The 6844-nt window shown below is 39.5% G+C and overlaps 1 protein-coding gene across 1 annotated transcript in view; it reads right to left on the reverse strand.

Annotated features, from left to right (window-relative positions):
- The window catches only part of nkain4 (sodium/potassium transporting ATPase interacting 4), a 66898-nt gene that overhangs the window by 17412 nt on the left and 42642 nt on the right, over window positions 1-6844 (reverse strand). The gene's annotated exons all lie outside the window — the stretch shown is intronic.

Here is a 6844-nt window from a genome sequence, read left to right on the forward strand (position 1 = left end):
ATCCTGACTGAAAAATCTCAAAAATTCCATTTACATTCAAAAACTTGGTTAGTTGACTAAAAACTATTTTCTCCAAGATTTTAGAAAGAAATGGAAGTTTTGAGATTGGCCTGAAGTTTGAACAAGCTGCAGGGTAACAGGCTGCATTTATGCTTTACTGGTTTAATTCTCCTGTTCTCCTTTCACATTTTGGTTATCTGACCAGCAGTGACTCTTCAGCTGCACACAGTTGGTGAGAAGCAACACATCATCAGCTTCATTCTGTTTTGTCTAACCAACCCTGAACCTCAGAGTTTGGTGGAAACACATCAAACCAGGGCTAGAAGAACTCTTGAAAGTTCACATCACTATTTTTAAGTTTCATGGTGAAAACAGTTCAGAGCAACAATGTTGAAACTTGATTTTGGTAGGACTCCAAGCTCCCTATGAATCAATGTCAGCTTTATTTTTGTAAACTCACATTGTTGCATGGTCACTTGTCATACAGTGACTCTGGACAACCAGAGGTTACTTAAAGACAGGTTTGTTTTAGTGGCCATGTCACAACTGTTATATTAAGAGGCCTAGTGAAATGGTGCCTCTCAAAGGTCACAGGGAATCACTTCCATCTCCCATTTATCTGTTTTAAACTGCTGACAGCTCAAAAGTTCGCCCCATGCAAAGGGAGAAGATTAAAGAAGAGTCCACTTGGTGGCATTTTGCTGTAGGGTCCAGATAATATAGGTCAGAGTCCTTAATAACAAGTGACAATCGTCTGTACGGTTACTTCCTGACTTGAGATATATTAAAAAAAGTCCACATCCTATTCATTTTCGTACACATTTTAATTAACTTCTTTTACAGATGGAGTTCGTCACTGTGGGGCTTCAAAAACTATTTTAGAAATAAATGTCACGGTAATTAAATGGCGACTCTATCTTAATGTGTCTGTAAGGATGAGCTGCACACGTCATCTATCCATCTTTTTTTTACTGATCTGTAGATTTTTGTCATTTCATGGATACAAGTCCACATTACTGTGACTGCATTATGAAAATGTCCTTGTGATCTTTCTGTCCAACTCACTGTGTTTACGTCTGCTAAAATTAGGCACCACTCCCTTCTTTTGTTTCTCGATTCCTGTACTGGTGAGAGCGAACCACGGTTGTTAAATATTACACAGAACTGAGGACATAAAACTTGGTTTCATGCAAAAACTGGGAGAAAAAAAAACTCCAGTTGTGGAAAGAAATAACGTGTATCTGTCATTTTTCATCATTTCTTCTTTTGTTTCCTCAGATAACGAGATAAAAAAAGAGCAGCAGTTTGTATATAGACATCTTAGGAAATGAGAAATGAGCTTGCTGTAGAGCTGGATAAAAAGAGTGCATTTGTAAATGATGGCTAATAAAATCAGGTTTATAGACAGAAGCTCTACCTTTAACAACAATCACAAATAATGAGCACAATCAGATGAGTACCGTATTTTCTGGCATATAAGTCACAGTTTTGTGCATAGATTTGTCAGTCCTGTGACTTATATGCCGAAGCAACTTACATATATATATATTTTTTCCCCCAATTTTTAATTAAGTAATTTTTGACTTACGCTTTAAATTTCAAAAAACTGCAATAGTGAGTCCTCCCGTGTCTGCTCGCTTCACTCAGATGGTGCAGGTGGAGGAACGCTGGAGAGCTAGTGGCTCTGGCCATGATGGATGGATGGATGGATGGATGGATGGATGGCACTGTGCCACGCAGGCGAAATGTTGTTTTGACAATTAAATAAACGTATAATAAATGCATAATAAATGCATAGTAAATGCAACGAGTCTGTGGTGACAAAATAAATGTGACTTGTATGCCAAAGCGACATATATGTTTTTTTCTTCTTCATGATGCTTTTTTTGACTGATGTGACTTATACCTTATACACCGGAGCAACTTATACACCGGAAAATATGGTATGTACATTTCTATTCTTGACAAATATGTAAAGTGACTGATCTTTAATCAGAGTGATTTCACAAAAATGAAACCATTTGGTCATGCTGGTCAAGCTACAGAAAACTAAACATGTCTGTTGTAGAAAAAATTTATACTAAAGTGGTGGAATGACCCAATGCCAGAACATTTTACTTGTCTTATAGCACCACTAACACACATGAAAAGGTGCAATAATCAATAAAGAATAAGATATTTGAACGTTTGAACGTGTAATAATGTAAAGGTAATTTGAAATGTTAAATCTGAAATGTAAATGTAGGTTATATAGGATTGTCAGAAGATCACCTTACATTTTATCAAATGAAACATTGTATATTTTATATTAGATTTAGCATCGTGTCCGTTTTAACATTCTGCAGATGTCATCTGGCTACAGGTGAGCAGCCTCTATATAAATGGGTGGAAATAGATATTTGAGTCAATCTGCCAGCTAATTAATACACATATTGACTGTGGCAAAGTGTCAGAAGTAAACTCACTGCAGGCAATATAATGAAGAGAATTTGTAGGAAAAATAAATCACATGGGAGAGAAGAGGGAAGGGCTTGTGTGGAGAGGGGTGGTGCAGATGTCCTGCAGGTTAATTACACAGGACTTTCCGTCTGGCAATAAGGCAGCACGCGTCCCTGCAGAAAATTAGATGTGTGTGCTTGTGTGTGTGGGCAGCTGCGTGCCTAATGACAAACCTTGATGAGATAGGGACTGCAGAGACCACATCCACCTGTTCTGTATCCCCCACCCCCACCCGCCTGTCCAAATGCAAGCTGACGTGTGCACAAACACACGGGCCTTCTATGGCCCAGCTTCATATGTTAGAGCACATGGAGTCTGTGATCCTCCACATCAAGTTACAAATGCAAGAGGAAAATAAACCACTGCTTTTTCTTTTCTTTAAAACACTTTAGGGAGTTTGCATGAGGTCTAAAGGAGAGGTAGGGAGCAAACTGAAGTTAGCTGGGCTAAAAATAAAAAAAAGCAAACCTGAAATCCAGACAAAACAATGATCCGATAAACTTCAGAGCATTTTGTTTTAAATTTTGACGTTTTCTTATGTTCTTTTTGCTTTCTCCTAAAAGTTAAAAAGGTCAAATAGTACTGTAAAAATAATAATAATAAATAAATTGAAAAAATGTAGAGGTTTTGCCAGACTAACAAATGAAGCTCTTTATCCATTGTCCATTGTCATCCATTGTGGAAACCCTGAAAACGACCCCATAACACTAGTAATGATACCAGATCTGTATGTGGCGCTGTAATGTTGTTCAAGAACACACCAAAAACAGGAAACAAGGCTCAGAGCATGCACATAAAGCTTGTACACTGGGTACACAACAAGAAAAATGACAATTTGGGCGTAGGTTAAATTAAAGGTGGAGCTTTGGCATTAGGTGGCTCAGCTGGTAGAGATGTTGCCCCTCAGAGAGAAGGTCGCCGGTTCAAATCCCAGTCTGGGACCTTTCTGGGTGGAGTTTGCATGTTCTCTCCGTGCATGGGTGGGTTTTCTCCGGGTACTCAGGTTTACTCTCACAGACCAAAAACATGCATGTTAGGCTGATTGTTAACTAAATTGTTCCTAGGTGAGAGTGAGAGTGTGAATGGTTGTTTGTCTTTTTTCTCTATGTGTCACTGTGATGGACTGGAGACCTGTCCAGGGTGTCCCCCACCTCTCGCACAGTGATGGCTGGATATGGGCACCAGTGACACCCGCGACCCGAAAAAGAAGAAGTAGGTAAAAGATAATGCATGGATGGATGGATGGATGGCTTTGACATTATTGTTTTTTAAAAGGTTATGTTTTTTCGTTTACACTAAAAAGCAAAGGTGGCATTTCAAAAATTTTTCACTTTGGAAATCATTTTTAAAATATACAATTTTAGGGCTCCTAAAACAAAGTTTCTGTGCAGACACAGGGATGAAACACTAAAAATACATTTTGTGAATTCACTAAAAATTTTTGTTTTTTTTTATTCATGGGATTTAACATCTTGGTAAATGCATGGCTACTTACTGAACTATACTGACTGTGGACAATACTTTTTACTTCAAACAAAAGAACATCAAAGATCCCCTACAGAAGGCCCACCATGCCACTTATATAAAAATAGGAAGAAAAACATGGTAATGCCCGGTGATGATGGTTCCTCAGCACGAGGGTTTAAAAACAGAACATGGACTAATGGACTCATCAAAGAGGGAACCCTGACCCCTCGAGTGAATGTCAAGCTGGGCGGGGTGACCGTGCTGATTTCATGCTGTTGCACTGAGCGAACCACAACATTCACAAATGCAGAGCAGCCCATGTCCCCTCTATAATTAACCAAGGGGCGTGTCCCCACCCCCACCCCCAACACACACACACAAGCCACTGGTGATAAACCAGCAGCCACAGAAGAGTATGACAGCACCTGATATGCGAAAAGAGGCCAAAGTGAAAGGAAATGAGAAAAGCACAAACATAAAAAGATGAACTGTTATTTCTGTCTGTTCTGTTTGTGGAAATTTGATGGACAAGAAGGTCAAAAAGTGAGAGATCTGAGCAGGAAAAAGAAGACAGGAAGACAGACTGAGTGGAGAGATTGTGATGGGGGGGAACATGCAAACAGAGGAAATGAGTAATGGAACGAGAATGACACAAACTACAATTCCACTCGTTATCAGCTTCTACTAACTCTGGTTTATAGGGAATAGAATCACATCAGCAGAACGCTACGTCGTCAGTTAAATGATACAATAATTACTGTAAATGTAAGTTTACGTAGGCTTTGACTGATAGAAGGCCAAGAACCTTACGTTTCACTGCTCCCATCAGCATGTCAGCGTAATGTGTACAGATGTAAACTGAAGATCGCATGTTCTGATCTTCCCTCCATCTCACTCTAGATGTTTCCTCACACTCAGCTTTTTTATTTAACAGCGCACAAGAAAAGGAAAAACGAGGACAGAGGTTCTGCTTACTACACTGATGAGATGCCAAGAAGTTTAAAAAAAATCCGAACTGTTTGGATTTAGTAAAAGCAACAAAGACTGGAGGCGGGGATGAAGACAAACATTCTCCTGAGCGATGAATTATTCAAAGTCCCAGTTTGAAAACGATGCTCCTACTTCAAGCTCATCCTTTAAACGGCGGTTACTTTTCGCCTGCGGCAGGACGAAGCAGCAAAACAGGCCTGATTTGACCTAGTCTAATGCTTCACTTCTGAACATCTTCCTTTGGGCTCCTAATAAATCTGAGCAGATGATGTCAGAAATCCTACCGTTACCGGCAGACAGAGCCACATTTTTCATCTTAATGAAACACGTTCCTTGAAGCCTAAACTAAATATTTAATGGCCTCTTTTTCGTGACCTTGAAACCCAGACTAAAAGGAAAAAGCAGCCCCTCATTTTCTTCTGTTTCTTTACATTTACACTGTTTTCTGTCCACCCAGTGTTATCTGCACAATGATGGACTTTAAAATAAAGCATTAAATGAGCCAAACTGCGGCTAAATAATCCAGTTCAGTCTCCTCCGTTCATGAGAACAGTGATGATTCTTTTCTGGGGAACTAATTTTACCACGTAACAATGATCTGTCTGGCCACCGTGTTTTTTCTTTAATTTCACCTAAACAAGCAGATTCAAGCAGATATCTGAAGAAATGAGTCAAACTTAGTCTTGTTTGGTAAAAGTCCAGCTGTTGACATTAATTAGGAGAATTTGTAGCGTCTGCGTCTGGTTTCGCAGGTCCTCTGTGACATTTTGACATTTTGTCATCTGGACCACAGCCTTCAGGGTCATTTGTGTCTGTTTGCTGCAGACTGTGTGTAGCTTTAACATTTTTAACCATACAATGCAGAGATGATCAGAAGAACGACTGAAACGCTTGTCTCATCTGCACTTACAATGCATTTATGATGGTCTGAAACAGTAAAAGTAATGTCCTCTTGTAGAAAAACAATTACAGCAGTCCCTCGTTTATCGTGGGGGATCCGTACCCTGAAGTCCCTTGATAAGTGAAAAACCACAAAATAGGAATAGTAATACAACTAGTAAGTAGTAATTTATTTTATTATTTATACATACATATATAAAAGGTGTTTTAAACCTTTCCCACACTCCTGCAATATTCTAAACAATGTTTCTAAACTCTAAGCTATCTAAAAGAGCACACAATGTCATGATTTCAGCTCCCTGCCTCCACTGCTCTCAGCCGCGCCCACTTCGCCGCTCTGCACAAAGAACAGCTGATCAGCTGCAGAAGGAAGCTTATCCTGCATTGTGGGCTGCACAAAGGTGCAGGAGGTGCTAAATAATTTCAAATACTTTATTTTAAATAAAAATTCCATGCAGATCATGTGGCTCATCCATCAATCAGCCAGTTGTGTGTCATGTCCAATCTTATTTTGAAAAGCCGTGATAGAGCGAGTCTGCAATAAACGAACACAAAGTATCAAGGGACTACTGTAATTGAATTAGTATAAAAATATGGGGGGAAAAAATGAGTTGTTTAAAAAAGCTTTTTTTGGTTTTCATTCAAAGCAAATAATTTATATACTTCAACAAAATCTTTCAAAGGCTGAGTCTTTTTTATATTAAAGTTTGGACTATAGTCTGATTTGGGGTTGGGGAGTCAACCATATGGGGGAGTGGTGGCGCAGAGGTTAGAGAAGATGGTCCTGGGATCAGAAAGTCGCAGGTTCACCTCCTGGTACAGTCAACATCAAAATGTGGGTGGAAAAGGTGAAACACCCACACCTGCCTTCACCCTCATTCAACCCACTCTGGGCCCCTGAGCAAGATTTTACCATTTGCTCCCTAAAACAGGTCTCTCTTGAAAATGAGTTCTCGTGGCTCAATGAGACTACCTGCATAAATAAAGG

The sequence above is a fragment of the Nematolebias whitei genome, chromosome 11, assembly GCF_014905685.2.
Source record: "Nematolebias whitei isolate Nwh7 chromosome 11, NemWhi1, whole genome shotgun sequence".
Classification (NCBI taxonomy): domain Eukaryota; kingdom Metazoa; phylum Chordata; class Actinopteri; order Cyprinodontiformes; family Rivulidae; genus Nematolebias; species Nematolebias whitei.